Source organism: Pongo pygmaeus, chromosome 5 (assembly GCF_028885625.2).
Source record: "Pongo pygmaeus isolate AG05252 chromosome 5, NHGRI_mPonPyg2-v2.0_pri, whole genome shotgun sequence".
NCBI classification, from domain to species: Eukaryota; Metazoa; Chordata; class Mammalia; order Primates; family Hominidae; genus Pongo; species Pongo pygmaeus.
Genome location: NC_072378.2, coordinates 91,711,126 through 91,728,151, shown reverse-complemented (window position 1 = coordinate 91,728,151; position 17,026 = coordinate 91,711,126).

The window sequence follows — 17,026 nt, the reverse complement described above, 5'->3', positions numbered from 1 at the left end:
AAGCTTTTATTTTGGATTGATTGGTTACAAATCCTGCAACAAGAAGCAATCTCCAGAGTAAGGCATTCTCATTGAAATCAGTAAGAAACACTTTTAATTTTACTACCTGGAGCTATTATACTGAATATTTAAAGGGCAGATTAAAACTCAAGGAATCAGGAATCAGTAATTAATTGGGTTATAGAAACATCAACACCAAGGTCATTAGTTCAAATCGAAGTTGTGGAGACATAATTGTTAACATCTGAAAGCACTTCAGTGGAAATTATGAAATAGAGATCTGTCTCAATCTCTTTTCCTTGTCAAGAAGCATTCACATGCACAAAGCAAGAATGACCCTGCTTTTGATATTCAATGGCATGGCTTCAGGAAGCCTGTTTGTAGATGCTAAGGTTAAATGAATCTAGAAACTGGCCTATTGGGTTGGAGTAAAATATTTTAGCACAATGCATAATCAAACATTTTCTAAAATGGCATTGGAATGTGTGTTCCCTAGTTGATTCTAACCCTTATTATGCAAAATGCACTGAAAAATGTAACGCAGAACATAATGATTTGATTATGTAACAAAGCTAGTTAAATGTTTTCATTAGCTGCACAATATTTTTGCACAATAAAGATAATTGAGTGCTGAAAATGTACTAATTCATTTAATCCCATGAAGCAAAAAATAATAGTGAGGGAAATAACAATATTGTGAGGGACTCTAAGTAGTAAAAAATAAGGAAAAATTCAGCTAATAGGCATAGTGTAAATTTAAAGAACAATATGGAAAAAATTAACACTTTTACTCATTGAATTATTTAAAGTTAATAAAGTGATTAGACTTTGCCTTCTTAAGAAGTTCAGACAATTTCACCAACTGGTTGAGCAACAGGAAACATTATTCTTTGCCCAATGGAGAAGAACTACACAAGTTATATGTGAGCACACATATAAAGGCTATGTCAGCCCTATGTAAAGAAAAGGGATAGAATAGTGGATTGCCTGAGGTAAAAACTGCATGTAAACAACATAATTCGATAAACTACCACATGGCCTTTTGTCAAGATAGAGTTAGTATATTGTCCAACTTCATAAAAAGAAATAAAGATATTAAAAATCTTAAGAATATCACATAAAAATGTATTTTTCTTTTTGTTAGTAAGTATTAAAGTGTAAACATTTGGGCAGCATTATCTTATAATAGTACTTCTGTTGAATAAAATATTTACATATTCCTCATACTACTGCAAAAACCATATGTTTTATGCTGCTAGCTTTGTTAGTATTCCACCGTGTATTAGTCTGTTTTCACACTGCTGATAAAGACATACCTGACACTGGGCAATTTACAAAATAAAGAGGTTTAATTGGACTCACAGTTCCACATGACTGGGGAGGCCTCACAATCATGGCAGAAGGCAAGGAGGAGCAAGTCACATCTTACATGGATGGTGGCAGGTAAAAAGAGCTTGTACAGAGGAACTCCCATTTTTAAAACCATCAGGTCTCATAAGACTCAATCACTAACACGAGATTAGTGCAGGAAACACACCCCCTCATGATTCAATCACTTCCCACTGGGTCCCTCTCACAATACATAGGATTTCAAGATGAGATTTAGGTGGGGACACAGCCGAACCATGTCACACGGTATCATACAGTGTGGCAAAATCCTAGTGAAAAGGAAGATTTCTTATTTTTAATATTTTCCCCAGATATATCTGAATACTTATTTTCATCAAAATTCAAATTAAAAGGTCAAAGAGATATTTTAAGGGGAATTCACAAGATAATTCTGAAATTAATCTTGAGGAAGCAATACCTGGACCATTACTAGGTCTGTTTTTATTGACTGATTTTGTTCTTCATGATAGGTAACATTTTCTTGCTTCATATATCTCTTTATTTTGATCGCATGCTTAATGTTGTATGTAGAAGAATAGTAGCAAGTAAATTAATTTTTGTCCTGAAAAGGGCATGCTCTTTCATCTGGAAGCTGCTAGCCATCAATTCATTCTAACCTGTAGCTTAGCTGGTTTTGATGTTCCTTTGGTTATATTCAGTTTATCATTGACTTTAAAGATTTGAATATGCGATCAAGACCTTCCATTGTCTTGGTATTAGAACACCAGAAAGACTCAGCAACTTTGTGATTGACACTGCAGCCACCAATTTCCAAACTGCTTATGATGTCATTCTTGATTTATATATGTCCTAGCTTTCCAGGTTTTTTGTTTGGTGTTTCAATTTGCTGGGGATTTCTCTTTGTTCTCCAGTCTTGTCCCTCGCTTTCTGTCCCATAGGAGTTATTTCTTATCTTGCTTTTTTTGCAGACAGTCTTGCAAGACTTTTGCAATGTGTACAGTGAAGGTAGAGAGCAGTTATGGAGGGTTGATCTCAGGACCCCAGTCCTTCTCTTAATGGGTAATGGCAGCTGCTGCCTATTTCTCAGTTCCGTTCTATCATCTGACTTTGTTCTATCAACTGACCTTGTATGATGTACCTCTGGGGTCATCTCTCCCATCTCTTACCCCCGCTCCAAATCCATCATGTGAATGTTCAGTGATGACCTATGAGAAAGCTAGTGGGTAGGTGAAGAATCTCTTTGTGATTGGGACTGCTTAGTTTTCTAAAGTATTTTACCAGTCAAGTCATGGCCAAAAAATTTGTTAAAAATTTAGCCACTCTCCTTTTACCTCTACCAATATTTGCTTTCTCATCCTCTTGCTTCTCTATCAGAAATAAAAACCACTGTAAGTCTCTTTTCTCCCAAGAGGGCTTGTCATTTTCTATATTGTAATTTGTTTTAATTTCTTTTTGTTCTCAAATTTCTAATGGCTTTAAAACAAAAACAAAAATAAATTTTACTTTTATAAATTATCCCTCTTTCCTGTTGCCGAAGTAGTAATGACATTACTACTTTATACACTTCATTTCTGTTATTCATTAAGATGCTACCTTGTGCAATGGTAATTATAAAATTTAACTAAAATAACACATATGAAATTTACATTATAATTCAAAATGTTACACAAATACCGTACTACTACTTAAAATGTTACTTTCTTCATCTTTAGCAGAGCAGGAAGCAGAAATTCTGTAATTATTTTGATAAAAGAAGATAACCAACAATATAGGATTACAGAAATTATGATATCATAAATTGTTCAGGCTCCTATAAAAAATTACCATCGACTGGTGGCTTACAAATAACAGAAATTTATTTGTCACAGTTCTGGAGACCAGGAAATCCTAGATCAAGGCAACCACAGATTTGGTATCTGGTGACAGCGCACTTCCTGGTTCATAGGTGACCATCTTTTCACTTTAACCTCACATGGTGGAAATGGGCAAGAGATCTCTCTGGGTTCTCATTCATACTAATCTCATTCTTGGGGGTTCCACCCTCACAATATAATCACCTCTCAAAAACACAATTATATTTTGGTTTAATTATGCTTCAACAGATGAATTTTAGAAGAATGCAAATGTCCAGCCTATAGCATATGATATTTCTATAGATTAGAGCATTATTTGAACATGAAAATAATAGATTATTTATTGCCATACAAGTTTTATATTATTTTTCTAATGACAAATGCAAGTTATGAAATTTTAAAATAAATTTTAAAATTATGGGTATCTCTGGTGGGATATTCACTTCTTAGTTAGGGATCATTTAGTTGCATAGGATAGAATCTCTCTCTTTCTAGCCTAAGTAAAGGTATTTTTCTTTTACTGTCCCATTAGAGTATGCTAACAGAAATGAATAGCCAATGGCAGGAAATACGGTAGATTTCAGAGGTAACTGCTCTTTGTATTTCTCTTAGATTAAATAGTCTCTCATATTTGCTTCTCTCTGCATAGAAGTGGCCTATTGTAACTACAAGAATTCTCTGAGTCCCACTTGCAAATATGTAGGAGGGTTTATATGGAAGGTTCAACTTCACTTTCAACCAAGTGTAACAGCAGGACAAGTCATGATGTACTAACACAGAGGTTGGGAACCTTTATTTTAGAGTGTTATTGTTTTTGTTGCTATTTTAGACTTACTATTTTTCTCCCCATATTAGGATGCAATTCTCTTGAGATCAGGAACCTAACTGGCTTACTCTGTTACATTCCCAGTATAGAAGGAACTGCCCTACTCATGTTTTACTCATGTTTTATGTTTAATTAAACTTTTACTATAACAATCTCAAGCCTTTTGTCTGTCATGGAAATGTTATTTTTTATACACTTCATTTCTGTTTTTCATTAAGATGCTACCTTGTGCAATGGTAATTATAAAATTTAACTAAAATAACACTTATGAAATTTACATTATAATTCAAAATGTTACACAAATAATGTACTACTACCTAAAATTATATTAAATATGCATAGTAGTTAGACCTGCTGAACCGCAACAATTAAAAGTGGAATTGGTATTTTTAAAATAATGTGACTGCATAAATATGAGAACAGATTTGAAATAAATGGTTACTAATTCACTGATAATGTATCAGAATAAATAATCAACACAATGTAGAGTACAAGTGAAAGAGTTTATGAAATTACTGGTGATGCAGATGTTCTGGGGTGAGTGTTTATTGTTGAATATGTTTCGTTAGGCAAACATAATGGAAAGAGTAGAGAACAACTGAAATTTTGTTAGAGAGTGTGTGATGGTTGTTTTTATGTGTTGACTTGTCTGAGCCAACGGATCCCCAAATACCTGTTTAATCATTATTTCTGGATGTGTCAGTGAGGTTGTTTCCAGAAGAGGTTTAACCCAGTGAAGCAGATGGTCCTCTTCAGTGTGGGTAGGCCATCCCATTCATTAAGGGCTTGAATAAAACAGAAAGGTTGAGGAAGGGAGAATTCTCTCTCTCTGCCTAAATGTTTCAGCTGGATAATCAGTCTTCTCCTGTCCTAAGATTAGAACTTTCACTTTTGGCCCTCCAGTTCTGAGGCCTTTGGATTTAAGCTAGAATTCACATAATTGGCTCTCCTGGTTCTCAGGCCTCTGGATTCAGACCGAATATGTGCCACTGGCTTTCCTGAGTCTCCAGCTAATTGAAAGCAGATTTTGGGACTTCTCAGCCTCCACAAGTGCATGAGCCAATTTCTTATAGTAAATCTTTTTATATAGAGAGTACATATACGTAAATGTATATGATATATGGCATATATCTCCTAAGTATCCTATTGGTTCTATTTCTCTGGAGAACCCTGTGCCACTAGCAAGTTCTGCCTTCTCCTTTTCTTTCCTTATTTTATTTGTTCTTTCCTTCTATCCTTCCTTCCTTCCTTCATTCATTCTTTTCCTTCACAAAATTATATTGGGTGCCTACTAAATACTGGGCTGGGCACCCTTTTTCAGAGCTATGGAGATAGGAATGAATGAAACAAATCTCATTCCCTCATAAAGCTTGCGTTTTATAAGAGAGACAGACAATGAACAAATATGTGAGTATGCATATATATTTACATACGTTCTCTATATATTTACATATAGGCATAGCTAGGTGGTGATAGGTGCAATGAAGAGTTAATGACAGGGAGTAATAGTAGCTGCTGTTTTAGATACACTGTTTTCTAATCAAAGGCTACCTCGTACTTGAATGAAGAGAGAGAAAGAACCATACAGATGTGAGAAAAGTGGACCAGGCAAAATATGCATCAGGTGCTTACACTTGGAGATGAGAGCTTATTCATCATCTTCATCTAAGTTCAAGGACTCAGAAAATCTAGAATGGAGTGAAGAGGGGAGTGCACGGTAAAAGATAAATTGGAAATGGTAACTGGGAGTCAGATGATGTGTCACAGACCATAAAAAGGACTTGGAATTTTATTCTAATAAGGGAAGTTACTGGAGAGTTTAGAGCAGGAAAAAAAAATGGTCCTACCATAAATCTTAAAAGGATTACACGGGCTGCTGTGTGAAAAATAACTACGGAGGAACAATAGGGCGTGCTATTGTTCAGAAGGTTGTTCAGGTTAAGGATAATTTTTAACGTTGATTTTTGAGAGTGTTGGGGACTTATATCTTCTGTTGTTGCTTTACATGTCATTAGAGTATTATACATAGGATGAGTTTTTAAGACTTCTACCATCAGTCAACAAAAATGCATTTCTTTTACTTATGACACTAAGGTATCAGATAAAAAGATAGGAGAAAAATAAAAATATTGTGTTTTTTTAATTCTCTATGTAGTCGAATGCATTATTAGACTGCACCATCTTCAATCTTATGAAAGCACATAACATTAATAACAAACAGTTTAATGTCAAATTATAATTTTAAAGCACAATTTAAAATAGCAAAAATATAAAATATAATAAATATAAAATCATTTATATAATTTATATATATAATTATGATTATATATTATGATTATATAAAATCACATAATCAAATGAATATAAATGTACAAGAAAATATTAGTTTGCTATTTTTGGTTTTTAAAATAATTTGTCAGAAACTGTTACCAAAAGAGATCTACAAATACATCTATGAGATATCTTTTTTAAAGTATCTTTAATGATAACATAAAGCGAAGAGAATTCCAAGGGCTAGATTGGAAAATATGGGGATGTATCCGGAGCTGTTGATGAACTTAAGGGCAAGGAGTCTTTTCGTTTCAAATCAAATGTGATATAATGATTACCATTTCTGGATTTTCTACTTTCTGCCAGCCACTGATCTAAACACATTGTATGCATAAATTCTTTTAATATTCTGCCAATTCACTGCTAAGGAGAATAAATTATGGGCAACCAGCACTGACAAATAAGGTCATTTGTTGCATATCTATTTTAGGTAAGTAGCCAATTCTTAATTGGAAGGATGAAAATATGATTTCACCAGTTTAGTTTTGAGATCATGAGGAAATAATAGAATCTCATGTCTTCCTATTATCCTGGAGAGAAAGACCTGGAAAATATTTAGCTACAATGGTAAAGAAGGAACTAACACACTACAGCTTTATATTTCATTGTTATTTCCTGCAGCTGCCTTGCAGGAAATGTGTGTATCATCTAATTGGGAAGGTGTCCACCAGCAATTACATCAGATGGAATCCATGGGATCCAGCAATTATAGCAGATTGGATTAAGAGCAATTGGAAGTTCAATAAGTACTTCTTAATGATGATGATGATGATGACCATGTTAAGAATATTGGTGTGACACTTGTGGTGAATAAAAGATTGATTCCACTCTTTTTAAAATACATTTGTAATATGCCTACTTGAATTCCAATTTCGCAGTGAGAAAGCATATTTTTCAAGGTCTCTTATATTACAATATGCCAGGTATTGATAAGTGAACTAAACAATTTATAGTAGCATGATTTAATTAGATGTCATACAAAGGGCAGTTAACAGTAATCATAATTTTCTTCTATGTAATACATTTCTACAACCTAAAATTAAATTATAAACATTAAAAACTTCACATCTGTCTTAGAACACTTTGTGCTGCTATAACAGAATATCACAGACTGGGTAATTCATAAACAACAGAATTTTATTTGGCTTATAGTTCTGGAGGGTGGGAAGTGGGAAATCAAGAGGCCATGTTTGGTGAGGACTTTCTTCCTGTGTCTTCCCATGGTAGAAGGGAAAAAAGATTACCTAATCACCTCCAAAGCCCATATCTCCTAATACCATGCTCCTGGGGGTGAGAATTTCAACAATATATAAATTTTAGGGGGGCATAAATAGACCATACTGGTACTCTTTGTGAAACTTCTTTTTGTGCAATTAATAACAATTTATTTATTTCCTAATTCTGCCTTCAAAATTATTATTGCTATATAAGATAACTTTGTAATTATAATATTATGGAGAGGAGGATTCTAGCACTGATGGCCATCCTTTAAGTTCATTTCTGTAATATCTCATAGGAGTTGCTGGCCCTGCATATGCATGTAGTCTTCCCTAACATTCCTACTGTAAACATAACCTTTATGGTTTATAACATTTATTTTGCTTTAATAACTGAAGCAAATCCTAGGGATAGAGGTCTCATACATTATCACTTTGATTAAATCTCTACTCCTGATCGTGGTAACAGGGCATTTACTGCAGTCTGTCTTAGGGCATCTATATACAACTCCTTCCTTTTGTACCATCATGACACCTGTTAGTTTTGGCATGGATTTGAAGAGTGTAAACTTTTCAACAATAAATCCATACTCTGAACCAATATTTTCTTCTTGTATTTTGGTAAGTAGCACATTTGTATAACTGATTTTTTTCATCCAATGAGAGAGAAACAAGTGGAAAAGGAGTGAAGCAAGACTAGAGAATGTCTATGTACTTTGAAAAGGCACATTCCAATTGTAAAATTTCCATGCATATAACATGATAACATAAGAAAGTAATTGTTCCATAATACAATCTATAGAAAGTAAAGCTCAACTAAATCTTCTGGCTTGATAGGAATAAGAATTAAGAAAACTTCAACATTTTATGGTTTAGTATTTCTCAGAAGGGAGAACTACATCAGCATTTGGAACTTGGCCCAAGTTTTTGTTATTATCAGAAAGATGTAATAGATTACAGATTACCAATGGAATTAGTCCTGGGCTGTGGCAGATAAGATTGACTAATGCCTGGTATATGACCATTTTAAAAAGTCACTACATTTATTTATGCTTCCAATTTATAGATCATATACACTCATTTGGGAGCACCTCAGATAATGTTTTTCTCCCCTGATTTTACCACCTCTGAATACATTTCCCATCCAACTACTGCAAAGCATCTAGTTTTGGGAAATGCACTGCCTATCAAGGCAGCCCATTCCATATTTGAAATTGCTGCAACTCTTTTCTCTATGGAGCTAAATTTGCTTCCCTGCAACTCCTCCCACTAGTCCCAGATCTACCCTTTGAATCTGAAAAAAATTATCTAATTCTTGTTTTCTGTGACAACCCTTGACACAGCTGAAAACAGCTATCATGTCTCCCTAGTATTTTATTTTCCAGGCTATTTGCCCATCACCAAAATAAGATTAACTATCCCTGACCTGCCTCATCTCAGAATGGTGATGAGAATGAGGTGAGATAATAGATGTGAAAGTGTGTCAAGAATACAAACAAAAATACATGAAACTTATTGTTGTTGTATTTTAAAACTAATAGATACGAAATTCTAATTTTTCAGTGAAAACATCTTTCACCATAGTATTTAAAATTTCATTTGTTTATATTTCTGCATTCTTAAGATTGAACTAAATTAGTGGTTGGTTAAAAGATTCAAGAGATTTTAAGAAATCAGAATATGTAGTAATTAGGGCAGCTGAAGAATGTCAGGGCAATCTCCAGGAAGGATAGAATATGTGCTGAGGAGAAGTTTCAAACTTCTCAAACCTAAAGACTTCAAGAAACAGAGCTGAGGGGCCCTCACTGTTGTTGTTTTTGTTGTTGTTGTTGTTTGTTTTTGTTTGTTTGTTTGTTTGTTTTGAGCATAGTTTCACTCTTGTTGCCTAGGCTGGAGTGCAACGGCACAATCTTGGCTCATCGCAACCTCTGCCTCCCGAGTTCAAGTGATTCTCCTGCCTCAGCCTCCCAAGCAGCTGGGAATACAGGCATGTGCCACCATGCCTGACTAATTTTGCATTTTTAGTAGATATGGGGTTTCTCCATGTTGGTCAGGCTGGTCTCGAACTCCCAACTTCAGATGTTCCACCTGCCTCAGCCTCCCAAAGTGTTGGGATTACAGGTATGAGCCATCACGCCCAGCCAGCCTCACTGTTTAAGACAGAATTCCTCTCAATATGAAAACTCTAACCATTGACCCATTCACCCTGATACAGATCCTACAGATCCCTCAGGTCCTATCACTCTTGGGCTTAAAGCTACCTCTGGTAGCTCTATAGTGATTCAGACCTTACAGCATCAGGTTATGGTAAGACTTCATAAATTAAAATACAACAAAGTGTATAGAACAGTCCCTATCTGATAGCTCAATAAGTTCCAGCTGTGATGATGATGATGAACTACTCAGAACTGAGGCTAGAAGGAGTATCTTCAACTATATACTTTTATAAATTTGTACACAAAGTTATGAATTGTGGCTACATATATGAGCCAATGGGCACAAAGTTGGCTTTCCCATTTCTCCTCCTATCCTCAGTGTCATGGAGAGAGATCTGAAATATTATGTACTGTAATTGGCTTAGTCATTGGAAAATGACGGTCAATAATGAACTTAAAAGACTGAGTTGTAAATAATATTGACCACATGTTACCCTCTTACTACTCAATCTGAGAAGGCCCATTCTTCCTATACCTCCCCAGAAAGTAGGAAAATCACTGTTGAAATTGCTCCACTCACAGCCAAATATCAAGAATCAGTCATGTCACAGTCGAAAGAACATTCCAGTTAGTGATGCCAATGAATTGAAAAAGGAGAGAAAAAATATCAGGATGCAACTATCAGATTATTATACTCACTAATGCTATTCAAAGTCTGAGGGAAAGACAAGTGTTCTATGTGTACAAATTGTCTTAACTGCACAGGCTCAAGTTAGCATTTTGATTAGTAATTCATTTTGTTTCCTCTTGACTTCACCTTTTGCTGTCTAAATCCCTTCCAAACTTCTATCCAAAGTAGAAGAAGCATACCAGGTCACCGGAAGCTGTCTCTCTAATTACTGTTATTTTCCTGTGGCTTTCTCATTCCAGTGCAATCAGAAGGAATAAGGGACCCTCTTTTCGGGCCACACTAGAGTGGCCCTAGCTCTTTCTGACAAAATGACTAGCTACTTAGCTCAGTTGCCCTGCATGATTGGTTCACATCTCCTTGATAGTCACCCACAAATGACCACATGATTTGCATTCCTTCATTTTCATTCTGTCTTGTTTTTCACAGGATCTTGCTGGCTGATAAAATTCCTTCTGAATTTTCAGTTTAAATCATTATATTTTACCTATTTTTTTCGGTGCTTTCCTGATTCCCTCACTGATCTCATTTTCTAATCAATGCTATCCACTCAAAATATAACAGACTCTGAAAAGTGCATTCTTGAATTTTTATGGCTTAGTTTTATGTTCTCTTTTTCTAATATGAAACATCTCTTTTTCTCATTGTTCTAAATTTCTGGTTTCCATATGATGCAGAGTTCACTATGATGTTGCTTTATTATATGATCCAGAATTCATCTGCACTCTATACTTAGGCTCACTGAGTTTGTTAGCTCAGAAACTCCAGAAGCTGGAAGTCTCCCTCCAGGGGCTTGGAGATAACAGAATCTTTTTGCCCGTTTATCCTAGAGGTCAGACCAAAGAGCTCTCACTGGGCCTCCACAGGCTACAGTCATCTTTTACCCTTAAAATTATCCTATTTTATTTTTCCATGGTTGTGACCGAGATGTTGGCCAAGGAATACCCATTTTTTTTTTCTGAATACTCCTTCTGTATCTCAAATATATAATCTATATTTAGTGGATTTCTGCATCCTCTTTTCATTGATGGTCTATGTGGGCAAGAAATGTCATCAGCAGATAAAATACCAATAAATGGTAAATAGTTAGATCCTCTATCAAACAGGAAAGCATGAATTTAATGAGTTATATTTTAAGGATCTCAAATTACATATATATATTCTTATATAAATTATTATGCCTGTAAGATCTATTGACTTAAATCAGATATAGATTTGACATACCACTGTCAGGCTTTCAAAGATTATGTGAATTCGGATGAATAAGAATATACAGATTTCCATGAATATACCTAATAAAACTGGTATCTTACAAAAAGTTATTCTAAAAATCAAAACTGATAGAAAATTTTTAAACAAACCTCAAAATAATGTTAGGGCCAAAGAAGGAATCAAAATTGCATTTACAAGATTTTTATAACATGATGAAAACAAGAAACTAGTATATTAAAACCTATGGAATGCTTTAAGGAAAACACTCAGGAAAATATTCTTAACATGAAACATAGATTTCTAAGCACCAAGCCATTTTAAAAACTTAGAAAATGATAACAAATATAAGGTCATTATTAATAGAGACATGAAAAAGGATTAATTGAAAAATAGAGAAATGGTAAAATTGATTAACAAATTCAAAAGCGGTTTTCTTGAAAACACAATAAAATAAATAATAGATTAATGAATTAAAAATTAAGATAATTCATGAGTTAGCAAGCAGGTAAAATGGCAGTTAGAGAGAAAATGATTTTAAGAGGCTACTTTGTAAACCACTTTACAAATATACATGACGTGGACAGCAGATTGATTTGTTCTGGAGGAATATTATATAATGCTTAAGAAGTCAACAAAGAGTTTTAACCTTGTGTCCATTACTCACTAGCTGGGTAAACTTGGGAAATGTATTTATTTTACCTGTACTTCAGTTACGTCATGTGTAAAATGAGGTGATATATTTTATCTGGATTTACCTCATCACATTGTTCTAAGGACTTAATTAAATACACGTAGACTGACATAACTATGCAAATTCCTGGCACCTACCTTGTGATTAGTAAAAGTTAGTGTGTTAGTCTGTTTCACGTTGCTAATAAAGACGTACCTGTTAATTTATAAAGGAAAGAGGTTTAATTGACTCACAGTTCAGCATGGCTGGGGAGGCCTCAGCAAACTTACAATTGTGGTGGAAGGGGAAGCAAATATGTCCTTCGTCAAATGGCAACAGAAAGAAGTGCAGAGCAAAGGGGTAAAAAGCTCCTTTGAAACCATCAGATCTTGTGAGAACTCACTATCATGAGAACAAGAAAGCATGGGAGTACCCACCCCCATGATTAAATTACTTCCCACTGGGTCCTTCCCATGACACTTGGGGATCATGGGAACTACAAGCCAAGATGAGATTTGGGTGAGGACACAGCCAAACCATATCAGTTAGGCATTAGCAGTAGTGGCAATAGTCAGGTTTTATAGATTTAATACTTCAGCAGCCACTGAATTGGATGTTCTTAATATATAACTTTATTTTTAGAATTTCTTTAATATTAACTCTTAGAATTCAGAACAGCAATCGGAGGACAAATTTATGAAGATTTTTTTAAGTAAATAAAACCTAAATCAATGATCAGTCAATTATGTTCAAGGTACATAACTCGGTCCCCTTTTGAAGCCCTACAGGCTCCATTTCAAAGACTCATCATCAAGCTTTAGTTTGTCTTCCCACTTGGTTGGCTATCATATCATGGATATCATATCATGGAGAATTTATATAAACAGCTGGACACTGGTGGATGAGAGAACTCATCTACTTTCTTGAACTTATCTGTATCTAGACCCCATGATGTCACTCTCACCAACTGTTTTGACCTTGTCATTTATTTCCATGGCACATAAAATATTTACATCTCTGGCAGGTACACTTCTATTTTCTGTTTAACAATCTGGCATTGATGATTCCCCAAAGAGGGTATTCTGGCCATCCTGCTCACCTGAACATTTAGAGGTGCCATGCTCCCATTTCAACTTAGCTACAAACTTTTGAAAATCTAGACCACAGACGAGAACTACACCTTCATTTCCTAACTAATTCAAGGCAGAATTCAAGAGAACACAGGTTAACCCCTGCCAGCTCTCCCCCTTCAGATTTTACTAATTGAAAGACAATTTCTTAATACCCCTCCTTTTCCGTGTCCTTCATTTGGTATCTTTATTTTCAGGCTAGAGAGGCTCCACTAATGTTGTGTGAGAGAGCAAAGTGGTGGCAGTGAATATGCAGATTATGTTTTATTTCAAATCTATGAGCTGTCAATTCAAATTAAACTTAAATTACTTATCATTATTATATTTTTAATTGATACATTAATTGTACCTATTTTGGGGGTACAAAGTGATATTTTCATTCATGTATATGATATGTAATGATGAAATCTAGGCAATTAGCATGTAAATCACCTCAAGTACTTTTTTTTCATGCTGGGAACATTCAAAATCCTCATTTATTGTATATTTTCAAATATACAATAAATTATTAGCTATAGTCAATCTACAGTGCTATATAACAATAGAATATATTCCTCCTATCTAGCTGTAATTTTATTTTCATCTACCAACATTTTCCTATCCTTTTCCAATCCCCAGCCTCTAGTAAGCTTTATTCTTCTCTTTACTTCTGCGAGATCACCTTTGTTGTCTTCCACATGACTGAGAACATGCAATGTTTATCTTTCTGTTCCTGGCACATTTCATTTAACGTAAGGTCCTCTGGGCTCATCCACGTTGCCATGGATCAGAGGGTGGTGTTTCTTTATGTCTAGAGGAGAAAGAGCCTGTCCTGAAGGGACAGGAAGTTTAGTGTGAGTGGCAAGTAGTCCGGAGATGACAGAGTGAAAGTAATGAAATCAGAAAAGTGGGCAGGAGCCAGAATATTTAGTCTTAGATAGCGTAAAAAGTAATTTGGATTTTATTCTGATTGCAATGGTAAACAATAAAAAAGTCTTAAGCTTGGGGAAGGCACAGTCTGATTTATGCTAATAAAAAATGTGGACTCTAAAGGCAAGAGAAAAGAAAGAGATACCTCTTAGGAGAATGCTGAACAAATTCAGGTGAGAAATGGGATGATGGTTGAGTCTAATGTTATTATAGTAGAAGAGTTGGTGAATTAGATGTGGAATGGACAGAAAATGGGAAGAATCAAGGATAAGTTCTATGTGATACACCTGAGAAACTAAGTAATTCGTAGAGCCATTTAATGAAGTGAGGCATTTATCCTGCTTCAGGCTTTGACATACGTGGAGTAAGGGAGAAAACATCGTTTTCATTTGAGAATGATATTTTCAGGGAGGTGAAGGTAACCTTCAGAGATGACAGTGAAGATTCAGGGAAGTTGCTTATCATAGAATATTCATTGCCTCTGGTGGGGGCAGGATTTGACTGAAGAAGGGCATGAGGGAGCTTTCTATGGTAATGGAAATGTTCTACAACTTGGTACACAACAGCTATATGCATTTGTCAAAACTCATGGAACTATAAACTTAAGATCTGTGCATTTCAGCATGTGTAAATTATACCTCAAAACTAGAAACTTATGAATTAGAAAAACAAAAGTGGTGTTGTTTGCATATAGAGAATACGGTGAGAATAAAAAGCAATTCAACCAAGGCAGCTGTCCACTGAGATAAGAGTGAAAAGCAGCTTTAATTCTCTGAGTAAACGGTTTCTACTTAGCATGTTGTAGACAGAAATTTGACAACTTTGACTATAAAGAATCCATCACAACCACTTCAAAAGGCAAGTTATAAAGAACTCCCCTGTGACAATGATAACTTGTCAGTAAAATTTTCAACTTGTCAGTAAAATTTCCTCATATGATCAAGTATACGAAGGCTCATGACACTACCTGACCCTAAAGTTTCTCGATGGGAGGGTAGGGATACAATTATTCATGGGTTTCTTGTGTTCCTGTTTGTCCAGGCCTTCTGAGTAATGGGCATGTTTGAATAGCAAACATATTTTTGGAAGCTATAGAAAGTGTGTCTCCCTAAAAAGAGACATTTCAGGATAGTGAAGTGTGACGGTTTATTTTTATGTATCTACTGAAATCTCTTTCCCCTCCCTGGAAACATTTTTCTTACTTTCCAGGTTAATGAGTAATTTCTCTCTTTCTAGAGAGGAGGGTGAGCAGATTGCTAAAAGCCCATAAAAGCTTCAATTTTCGTAATTTGGGGTTTCCTCTCCTGGAATGAAACCCCGCTGCATGCCGAGGTAAACATCTTGTACTCATAATGTTGCCCTGAGGGGGACTAGGGTGTAGAAATAAGATGCTAAGATATTACTCTGACTACTGCTTTTGCTGTGAGTAAAAAACCATCTGTGTCTCTGGCCTAGGGTTTTGTGTTCTTCTATCAGTACATGCATATTAAGAAAACAAAAAGCTAACTTGCTAGCTTGCAAGTGGGGTTTTGTCAGATCCTCCACAATCTCAGAACTAACATGGAGATTTTACTGTAATCATGTTAAAGTTTCCAATGGTGTATATTGGATTCCTATGTCAAGACTTTACTTCTAAGTCAGAGGGCCAACACAGTCCAGAAAAATTTGGAGGATATTTCCAGTCAACCTAAGTGGGACCTATTAAAATTTAGAGTTATCTACTCTGGGGAGAGAAATATACAACTCTACAGCAGTCTTTACAATGTCCCCAAACTCCAAATATACCTGTTAGTAACCTGCGTTACTGTCTAAGCCTAGTTATTTTTCATCAGTCGTCATTGTGACTTTGCTTTCAAAGATCAGACACAAGTAGGATACAATATCTAATTGTATTTTCCCATAGGAGAAAGAGTTTGCATTTAACTTTGTATTTAAACTGAGGAAGCTGATTTATACTCTAGTCTCTTAAAACCTTTTTCGGATTTTAAACATATACATTCTTGATGCTTTGGCAGGGACCAAGTTTTTACTTTTTCTGAAAGTGGAATATACAGATAATTTAACAATGGGCTTCTACCCAGACGTACCATCACTATCTTCTTTCAAGTAAAGCAAAAAAAAAAAAAAAAAAATTGAGCATTTCTTCATAGCAATTTGCAAAAAGATCAGAAGATCTGAAGCCTGCTATCTTGCAATTCTTCTACTGATACTACATCGTCCCAGGACTGTGAGGTCTCTTTTCACAGATGTTCTTCTTGCCTGGCAGTCTTGACTTCAAGGCCCAGCCCTCTTTGAAAGGAACTCCTTTACTAGGTGTACCACCCCTCCTATCATGTACCAAAAAGCATTAAATTAGTCCCTCACTCTCATTCTTAGCCAGAGAAGCATATAATTCCAGTACATGGTACCATATTGTCCATTTCTGGAACTTAACTCCTCTAGTCTAGGATTCCACAGGCTAAATACAACATGTTAGTTTCATGAATCTGCCTGCAGCAAAAACTTCTCTGTAGTTTCAGGGGAATAGGTAGATCATAGAGAAATACTTGAAAAATTCTGTGAATGTAAGTATATTTTGAAATGTAGGTAAAATTGACTGTAGTTCTGACAATAATATAACAACATTTATGTTTATATTATTAACAATTGAATAGCATCCATGGGGTAAAATATTCAATGCATTA